This window comes from Coturnix japonica, chromosome 1 (assembly GCF_001577835.2).
Source record: "Coturnix japonica isolate 7356 chromosome 1, Coturnix japonica 2.1, whole genome shotgun sequence".
Taxonomy (NCBI): Eukaryota; Metazoa; Chordata; class Aves; order Galliformes; family Phasianidae; genus Coturnix; species Coturnix japonica.
The window spans coordinates 78743748-78753018 of NC_029516.1; the positions used below are offsets into that span (position 1 = coordinate 78743748).

Consider the following 9271-nt stretch of genomic DNA (forward strand, 5'->3'; position numbering starts at 1 on the left):
ACACAACTGTCCCTTCATGAGTTAGACCTACTCTTCAGATTAGGGTGAAAATACAGAACACTAAATGAAGAACTCAAATGTTACTATGAAAGTTACTTGGTTTTGCAGTGAGCTCTAATCATAGTCATTAGAGATACCAGAATAATATACAATATTGAGAACAAAACTCCTAAGTTATATTCATGTTGTGTTTGTTTTTCTTGAAGGTGGAGTGTAAGCTGGTCCCATGGTGTACTGTGAGGGCCGTGACTCTCTAAAGCTGCTCAATTCATACACAAGTTTTTCAAATTAAGAGTATTGTAGTAACAAGCTGAAACCAGTGGCATGATTTTAGGTCAGCAAAGAGCAGCTGAATTTTCATTCTCAAATATTTTTTGAGTTGTAGAGAGTTTAAAACTTTGCATAGATTTTCAGTTTGATGGGTAGTGTAACAGGGTTGAGCATTATGTGTATCCACACCTCAGAATAGATTGTATTCAGATATCTAGGTCAATCTTCAGCAGTATGTAGAACAGAGAGAGAAGTCCTTGTCTACCAAGCATAAAGCCTCCTGATTTCCCAGGCTATGTGTGCTATTGTGCCTAGCTCTTTTTCAATTGAAGGTTCTTTTATGGACAGATAATTCTTTATCAAGAGCACTAATAGTGGAACAATTCCAGGAAAATAAAATCAACAAGATTCAGTAAACAACTAATAACAGCAATTTATAATGACTAAGAGTAGTTGAGAATTTTCCTATCAGCCTCTGTTAGAGTGATGATTTGCAAATACAAGAATTATCCTCCGGGAAACAGAAGATGTGAATCTGCATACGCAGGTAGTAGATCAAATTCTTTTTTTGACTGATAAGGACCCAAAATAAACCTCCTGGATCATGAAATCCTGTTCCTGGGAACACATATGAAAGCACTGACAACCTAATGAGGTTCAGCTGGTAGCTCTGAAGCCCATTCACAGCAGTGAACAGAAGGCTTTACATTCTTACATCAAACCTTTCACAGAAAAATGGCAAGAACTCAGAATTCAGATTAAGCAAGAAATCTCACTTAGATGCTGAGTATCAGATATAACTCAGCTCTTAGCTGACTTCTTTTTACTTGGCTGCATTTTTTGGTGATGCAGATGGGCCTATGATAAATGATGAAATAAGTACATTCTTGACTTTCTACCACCCTTTAGCTCTCCTAATTCAGATTACTGCAGGAAGTGTTCTCTTACAAAACATAATTGATACGTTATACTGGGTCTAGATGGGATGGAGTTAATTTTCTCCCCAATTCAATAGTAACTGACTTACAATACAAACTATCTCGTATTCCTTCTCCTGACACTTCATCTCCACTATGCAATCTCACTGAGGAAAATTAGTACCACATATACATAACACCCCAAACTACAACTGGAAAACTGCTGATTTTGTACATATATATATTGTTTTTGTTTCTTTGTATTTCAGTCTAGACTTGCACTCTTGTATTTACCCACAGTTTTATTTTACCTGTTGCATTCTTCCTGCATCTCCAGCATTAAGAGACTAATCACATTAGATACAATGCATGCACTTTTTACTACATCATTATTCTTCTAGCGGATAACGATGAACAATAGCTGAGAGATCCTCAAAGGCTTCCATTAATGCTGATCAAATGCTGGCCTCATTTTTCACATAGAATAGCGTATTTGTGATAAATAAGAAATAGAAATAACACATACTGAATATGGATAAGCCAGAAATAATCTCGGATATGATCAAACTAAGCCATATTTAAAAGAAAATGATACAGGCTTTATTGGCTTTGATTTTGAGATGGAGGAACAATTTTTATCTGTGCAGCTTGGGAAGTTTATTAATCGTAGCACAGGGTTATGCACACAAGTCCCTGTGCTCAAACTTGAAACAGTGGAGCACCAGCCCGCTGCATAGCTGCTGTCCTCTTTGAAAGAGTGTGGCACCCTTCACAGTCACTGCCTTTTTCCAGCACGCTAATCTATGACCAGCTTTACATATAGGCTCATACTGAAGGAATTCAGGAGCTTAGGAGATTCAGAACTGGACAGACACAGGTCCAAAGAAGGACAACAAGGTTTGTGAAGGACTTGGAGATTACACTCTATGAGGAGCGACTGAAGACTGTTTAGTCTGGGGAAGGAGGCTGAGGGGAGACCTTATTGCTCTCTTCCAATATTTGAAAGGTGCTTACAGTGAGAGTGGGGTTGGTCTCTTCTCACTGGTGACAGGACAAGGGGAAATGGCCTCAAGTTGTGCCAGGGTAAATTTAGGTTGGGTATAAGGAAAAACTTCTTTACAGAAAGGGTTGTTAAGCACTGCAATAGGCTCCCCAAGGAGGTGATTGAGACACCATCCTTGAATGCATTTAAAAACTGTTTGTATGTGATGCACAGGGACATGATTTAGTGGAGAGTTGTTAGAGTTAGGGTAGTATGGTTAGATTGTGGTTGGACTGGATGATCTTTAAGGTCTTTTCCAACCCGAGCAATTTTATGATTCTATGAATCTCTGACACTCTCTCAGGAAACAGGGACTCTAAGGGCAAATGTCTGTTTGCCCCTACAGATAGGCTGCTTAAAGGACAGACAAATTGTTCTTTTAGGATCCCATTTTGTTAAGAAATCCCAGTGCTCCCACTGCGCCTGAAGGACTTGAAGCTTTCCTCCAGAACATCTGGGACAGGAACTTGAGTTTCAGGAATGTTGCATTATTGGCAAATTTAGTTGAAATGCATTCTGCTTCCAATTCCTATGAATAAGAGGAAGGAGGTAGGCTTACAGAAAGCAAGTCTGTGAGACAAAATTAGAAAGAAGTAATTTTCAAGGGGCAGGAGAGGAGAAGACGGTTCCTGAAGAATACTCTGGGAAGAGCTCTGAACAAGATGCCTTCTTGAGATTAATGAATTTGTTGTACATGCCCATAATTATTTCCATTCACATGGAACAGGTCCAGCTGCTTTTAGCATCCACAGATGAGAAGCAGAAGGAAGCAGAAGAGAAAAGAACCATATTTTGCTATGTCCAACAGTTAAAATCACTGGACGGCAAATAAATGATGCTAAGCACAATTAAACACAGAATTACCAGCAATTATTTGTAACATAACACAACAAGACAGCTGAGATAAATGAGAAAGGGCTTGCATTGCATCGCATTGAAAAACTGAATGATGCGTTGCCAAGATACATGTTTACAGAAATATGAACCTGAGGTCAAAAAGCTGATTGGCTTCTAGCAGTATGCGTATTCATCTAAGTCTTATTTGTGACTGATTCTAATCCTTTCCCCTGGCTTTGTGCGTGCTAGAAAAACTCTTACCCTTGTATAACTACTATTTTAGTGGTGTTAGAGGCAGGAAAGCTAGCACAAATCCAGGCTCAGGGGGCTAATATTTAGTTATCAACAAGTGGGTTAGACTTGCGCTAAGCCGGGGGAGAGAGATGGCATAGAGACAAATAACAGCTGCCACTCTGCTTCAGATCAGTTTGATCCTTAGAGCTCTGCTACTGACAGCAAGATTTCAGGGAACTATTTGCCAAAAGAAAACTGAGCCACAGTACGCCTGCACAACGCTTTGTGGGCAGATGCAGGCTTGGTCAACATGTAACCCAAATGTTGCGTGAAAAACTCCAAGAGGCATGTGGCCTGATTAAAGCAGTCCTGGGCTGGGCTGATAGATGCTTGGCTCCTCAACAAAGTTGGGACTGTGACTATAGTAATACAGCACTCAGCTTTGGTCAGCTTGAAATGTAAGCACAGCAGGCAGACAAAAGCCTGAAAGGTACCATTTAGTCCTTCTCACAGTTACATTAGCTTTCCAAGGTTCAGGTGTTTGCACTTGTTATAAAATACCTCCATCTGTTGCTATAACAACTCTTGCCTTCCTACTTAGTAACAGTGTTGGGACAGACTTATTATTTCTTTTACTGCATTCTATCTTTTATTTCAAAGATATTTTAACTGACCCTGCTGTAAAAGTAAACTATCATCTTTTGTTGGACAGCCACGTTTCAGCCACAGATGGGGACCAGATCATACCCTTTGAAAGATTGGGCCAAGGGTTCTGACAGATGATGGTGGGGACGATTGCCCCAGAACTGCTGAGGTGGGTTTCTGCAGTAGTGTGCATCCAAAGAGAGAAGCTGAGAAGTACTCCTGGGAACTACAGTAAATAGACATATAGTCTGCACACTTAGCATGCCAAGACAATTATATGAATAACCTCTCACATGAAAGTGTTTAAAAGCTAGCTGGGGTAATACCCTTACTCTGTGTTCTTCAATTACACATATTTCAGTGAAAGAAAGAAGACCAGATTTCAGAACAAAACTCCTGAGCCTAATCAAGCCATGGATGGTCCCTAAGCTTGTGATCAAGCAGCTCTGGGTTGGAAGGTAATGTAGAGTCTCCAACTTACTGTGTTGACAAGAGGCTCACTGCCAGCAGTCCACAGGACTGTTCCTGTGAGTGTGAAACAACACTCAAAAGGGGCCACCTTTCAGCTTTATGGCTTCATTATATCTCCTCCAAGGAGCGGCTTTTCTGGAAACTAATAGAATTACTCTGTGGCTTTCAGCCATGTTTTACTTTCTTCAGCAGTGACATGGGGATATGTTCTCCATTTCAAAGCACATCTATGCCACAGGATTTTCATGTTATCTTTAATCCTTGAAAGATCCACCAAATTTGAAAATTGTTTCCTACCTCCTGGAATAAAAAGCCAGGCAGAAGAATTTTGTGCCAGAGACAGACAAGCTTATAGAAGAGCAGACCCAAACAATATGTGACAAACAAGGCCATAATGTTGTGGGTTTTTTTCTTCCCTAAGGATGCAGATTTCACCCTTGCCTCCAGCTTTCATAAGAAAACTGATTCACACTAGGAAATCTGAAATCTGCTTGGTTTCTCCCTGATCTCTTTTCTCCTGGAGAGCAAAGTATCTGACAGGTGGAGACAAAGCCAAGCAAATGCAGCCCCTGCTCCCTGCACTAAGCATTAATGGAGACAAATGCCAGGTGTAGATGTCAACTGCAATTTTTCTTTCCCTGCTGATAGCAGAAGGCTCCATAGAGTAATGCCAAAATGTTAGCGTAGAAAATGCATTCACGGCTCTCTCGGTTCTATTGTGACTTTTTAAAAAGCTTTTCATTTTCAAAAAGCAATTTCTTTTTGGTACTTCCATTACTCCATGTAGCTTTGTCACACTTAATCTTCATTAAAACTGAAGATACTGTAAGAGAAAGAGAAAACACAGTTTTATCACAAAGGTGACTGTTCCGTAGTCTGATCAACTGCAAGTACCAGCATGCAAAATAATGTCATACACTCACTCGTGTTTTGTTAGACACTGACACAAGCAGCAATGTGTTTCCCATTTTGTTTTGATTTAGGAGTACAGCAAAATTGTCTTCTGCTAGAGGCATTTTTCTACAAAACCGACATGAGCAGAGAGTCAGCTACAACCGAGATTTCAATTCACAGAGAGGTGAGCCTTGAAATCTCTCCAAGTTTAGTATAAAGATGGGTCTGGTGTCTTGTTTTGTTGAGTTCAAGAGCATGCTTTGCTAGAACTATTTTTATTTTTAGTATATCACCATGATTCCACTTTGTGACTTGAAGATGGCCTTGAAGTTGCAGGCATTTCCAACTTAGCTGTTGAACATGACATTGTATTCACATCCTCTACACCTGTGTAAATCCAACAAGGTTGCTGTGATGCTCCAAGTTTTTCTACTGACCATTGTCTTAATGAAGGTGTTACAAAGAAATTTAAGTTCAAAGTTTTCTCAGTAGCTGTCTTTTAGCATTACTGCTTACTCTACATGAAATCCTGTGTTATAGTTTACTTTAGCTGTTTGTCTGCTTGAAACCCACTGTCATTACAAGATGATCCATTAACAGAATATCTGTTCTAAATCAGCAACCAGTAACGGAAGGCATGTGTTTAATGGCATAATACCTCTGTTCTGACACTGCCCACTAGGAGGTGAAATGATAGCAGGAAAAATCTCAATACATCTCAACACATTTAAAAGCCCAGTGTTTTATATCACAGAAAAACAGGAAGGCTGAAGTAGGAGAGGATCATGATAGATCTTGCACAAAGATCTATTTACAGATTTGCTAAGAGTACATTATGTTTCATGATTCAGGTTATTAATGAAGATATTAAACAATGTTGGATCCACTGTTGGTCCTGTGATACACTACTAGTGATTGGCCTCCGGTCAGACTTTGTGCTACTGATCCCTTCAGACCATTCAGCTCAGCAGTTCAGGCATGTTTTGGCCCATCTCACTGACCATTAACCTAGTCTGCACTTTAGCAGCTTGATTATCAGGATATTACAGAAGGCAGTATGAAAAGCCTTGCTAAAGTCAACAACATTCATTAAAATCCAAATGATATCTAGTAGTCCCCTTACTCACCTACCATATACAGCTGTCAGTTTTGTCAGGCATGATTTTCCCCTTCATAAATTCATTAGTTTATATCCACACGCACATATCTGGCCATTGTCTGTCTGTGAATGGAGAGACGTACAAACAGTGAGTACTCTAGTAGTGCTCTACCAAAGATTATAATCAACAGATCTTGTGCAATGACTATAAGAAGGAATGTCAGGGAAATGATTTTAATTCTTCACCCACTTCTGCCTTTATTAAATTCATTTGGCCTGCAACCTAACAGGTTAACTCTTTCATCTCTACTACTGAAAACTTTGGACAGGCAAGAAGAACTCAAATGATGGATGATACATGCAACAATAAGATAAAAATAACATAAGCTTGGCAGAAAATTTGTCACAGATGTAGATGTGCACCAAGTAGAAATGACACAAATGTTGTTACTAACCAGCATGCTCCCAGCTTCTGAGAAAACATTACACCCACATACATCTTTTCTTTTAAAGCCCATACTCACTTATAATGATCCACTTGAGAGCTTGAGTTGAAGAAGTAGGGATTAATGAGAAGGGAAGACAAAAGAGAGAGTTGTTCTCCTGAGAAATAAGCTTGGATTAGTACTTCATAAGAGCAAAAAAGGACTAAGATCTGATGGCATTGTCTTCATTTTATAAAGATAAATATTTATAAAACTAATTAAGCAATGAGGTAGACCAGAATTTTATGATCTTGCCCCTGACTAATACAATTTCAATTTATCGCAAATTGTAACTGCCTGTGTGAAAAGATTAATTTGGCTCTAGCAATGATGGTAGACACTGAGCTGACCGAATTAAATTTACGCATGAAATGCCTAAATAATTATTTTTTAGTTCAGTTCCCTATCTATGTTTGGACAGTGAGGACAGCTTAGTAATCAGTCTGAATAATAGCAAGGTATCTTGCCTGCAGGCATCTCACTGTCTCAAAAATTATTGCAGATTTGAATTTTTTTGCTTTGTTCTCCAGGATTCTTAATTGCTACCAAGTGTTCACATAAAAGTTACATAGATGGAAAGTCAGTTAAGATGAGAACACAAATTCCTAAAAATGCTGGAGAGTAAGGGATGGAAAGAATGCTTTATGAAAGAACTGTGAAAGTGTCTTATCTTTGAAACAGAAAATCAGGATGGAGGACAGAGGTAGGAAGGCACAGAGAATTTAAGTCCAAGCTACAGTCTCTTCCTTAAATACTTACTCTATTCTAGAGCTGAGAACCTGTCAATTTCTGAAGAAAAAACCACCCCAAAACATTCAAGGCCAAAATATAATAAATTAATAGCAGCATCTAGTTTTAGGAAGCTTCTACGTGCCTGTAGAAATCTGCCATTGTCCCTCATTGTCCAATGCAGAGGTACACATCATGGCCATTACAGTTTTTCATCACTGGTAACTAAAGAATCAAAGGAATTCACTTTATGGGTTCAGACTGGGCAAAAGAAAAAGCTATTCCAGGCTTGTGTCACTTGAGCTGAGCAAAGTCGTTTTGGTAAATAAATTATTCCAATTTATGCAGTTCGGAACAGATTAGAACATTCCATGACTATAACTAAAGTACAAAGTGCATCTTCTGGAAATTATAACTGTGGAAAAAATAAAATAAAATGAATGAAATTCTACAGCTTATAACTTTGTGCTTAGAAATATTATTTTTCAATTTTATTGTTAAGGCCAGGTGCGTATGTATATTTTGAAAACAACTTAAATACAAATCTTAAAACCTTAATGCAGAATGAAACACTTTGCTTCTGGTTGAATGCTAAGAAGAATTAAGGAGACTGCTCGTAGGTATTTTCTCCAAAACTGAGGTGCAGAGAGAACCCCTGAACATTCGGTAACCTGAAAAGGGAAGAACTCCTTCAGAGCAGGTGAGCATTTGTCATTACCTCATACAGTATATAACTGTTTACCCCATAGACTTGGTGAGAAGGACATCATCATGTGAGTAAAATAAAACAAAAAGCTTTTTCAACTTATTTGTCCTGTAGCAACAAAAACAGTGCAAAGCCATAGATGATCATCAGTAGATCTGGTATGAACACATGTTCAGGAACTGATTTTTTTTATTTCTTGATTTACAAAATAGAAAAAGAAGTACTTGACTTTTATGAAAGTAGCACAAAGATATGATTCCTAGTCACTCAAAGAGTAAACATACAAATAGAAAGACAAGCATGAACATAAAGGTATTACGTTGCCAGGGTATGCATTTTCTGTTGCATGAAAGAAAAGGAATTCTATTAATGTGGGCATAACTAATGCACTATTAAATTATTAACCCGCATAAGTGTACCAAAGCAATTAGCTCATTACTAATGTCTCCATAGTGTCAAAGTCATAGAAAATATTTCAAAAATAATTTTGTGCTTTCAACCTAACTTATTAAAAATAGTTGATAATAGTGGTTATGCAGTAATGGAAGAATAATCAGATATGATCACAAAAATCTAACCTCAAAGAAAAAAATGCTCCATGTATTGCATTCCTACTGTAAGGTCAGTTTCCCAAACAACTGTACTGTAAAAGCTTGACTGAAAATGTTTGTAATGTTATACAATATCTGTAACAGCCTCAGTTATGACTGACTACACACAGTACTAGTATTAAATTAAAATATCAGTCTTTTACTTAGACATATAAATTGACTAAATAATTCTATTTGTGGTACAAGACAGACCAAGAATAGTATTCATTTGTGATAAATAAAAATAAGAATAAAATCAAAACATCTAAAGCAGTGTAACATGTTTGAGATGGTTTAATAACACTGTCTCCAACAGAGATTAATTTGTTCCCTGTCACCAGCTCAGGTAGGA

The 9271-nt window shown here is 38.1% G+C and overlaps 1 long non-coding RNA gene across 4 annotated transcripts; it reads right to left on the reverse strand.

The window, feature by feature from the left end:
* Window positions 1-3465: 3465 nt before the first annotated feature.
* LOC107321262 lies at window positions 3466-7018 on the reverse strand. Of its 4 annotated transcripts, none has more exons than XR_004309095.1 (4): window positions 6934-7018; window positions 6442-6532; window positions 5340-5436; window positions 3466-5239 (listed from the first exon to the last, which is right to left on the reverse strand). It is a non-coding gene; the product is annotated as an uncharacterized LOC107321262 (long non-coding RNA). The 4 variants fall into 4 exon arrangements; XR_004309094.1 differs by having other exon boundaries at window positions 6438-6532; XR_004309093.1 differs by lacking the exon at window positions 5340-5436.
* Between the last annotated feature and the right edge of the window lie 2253 nt (window positions 7019-9271).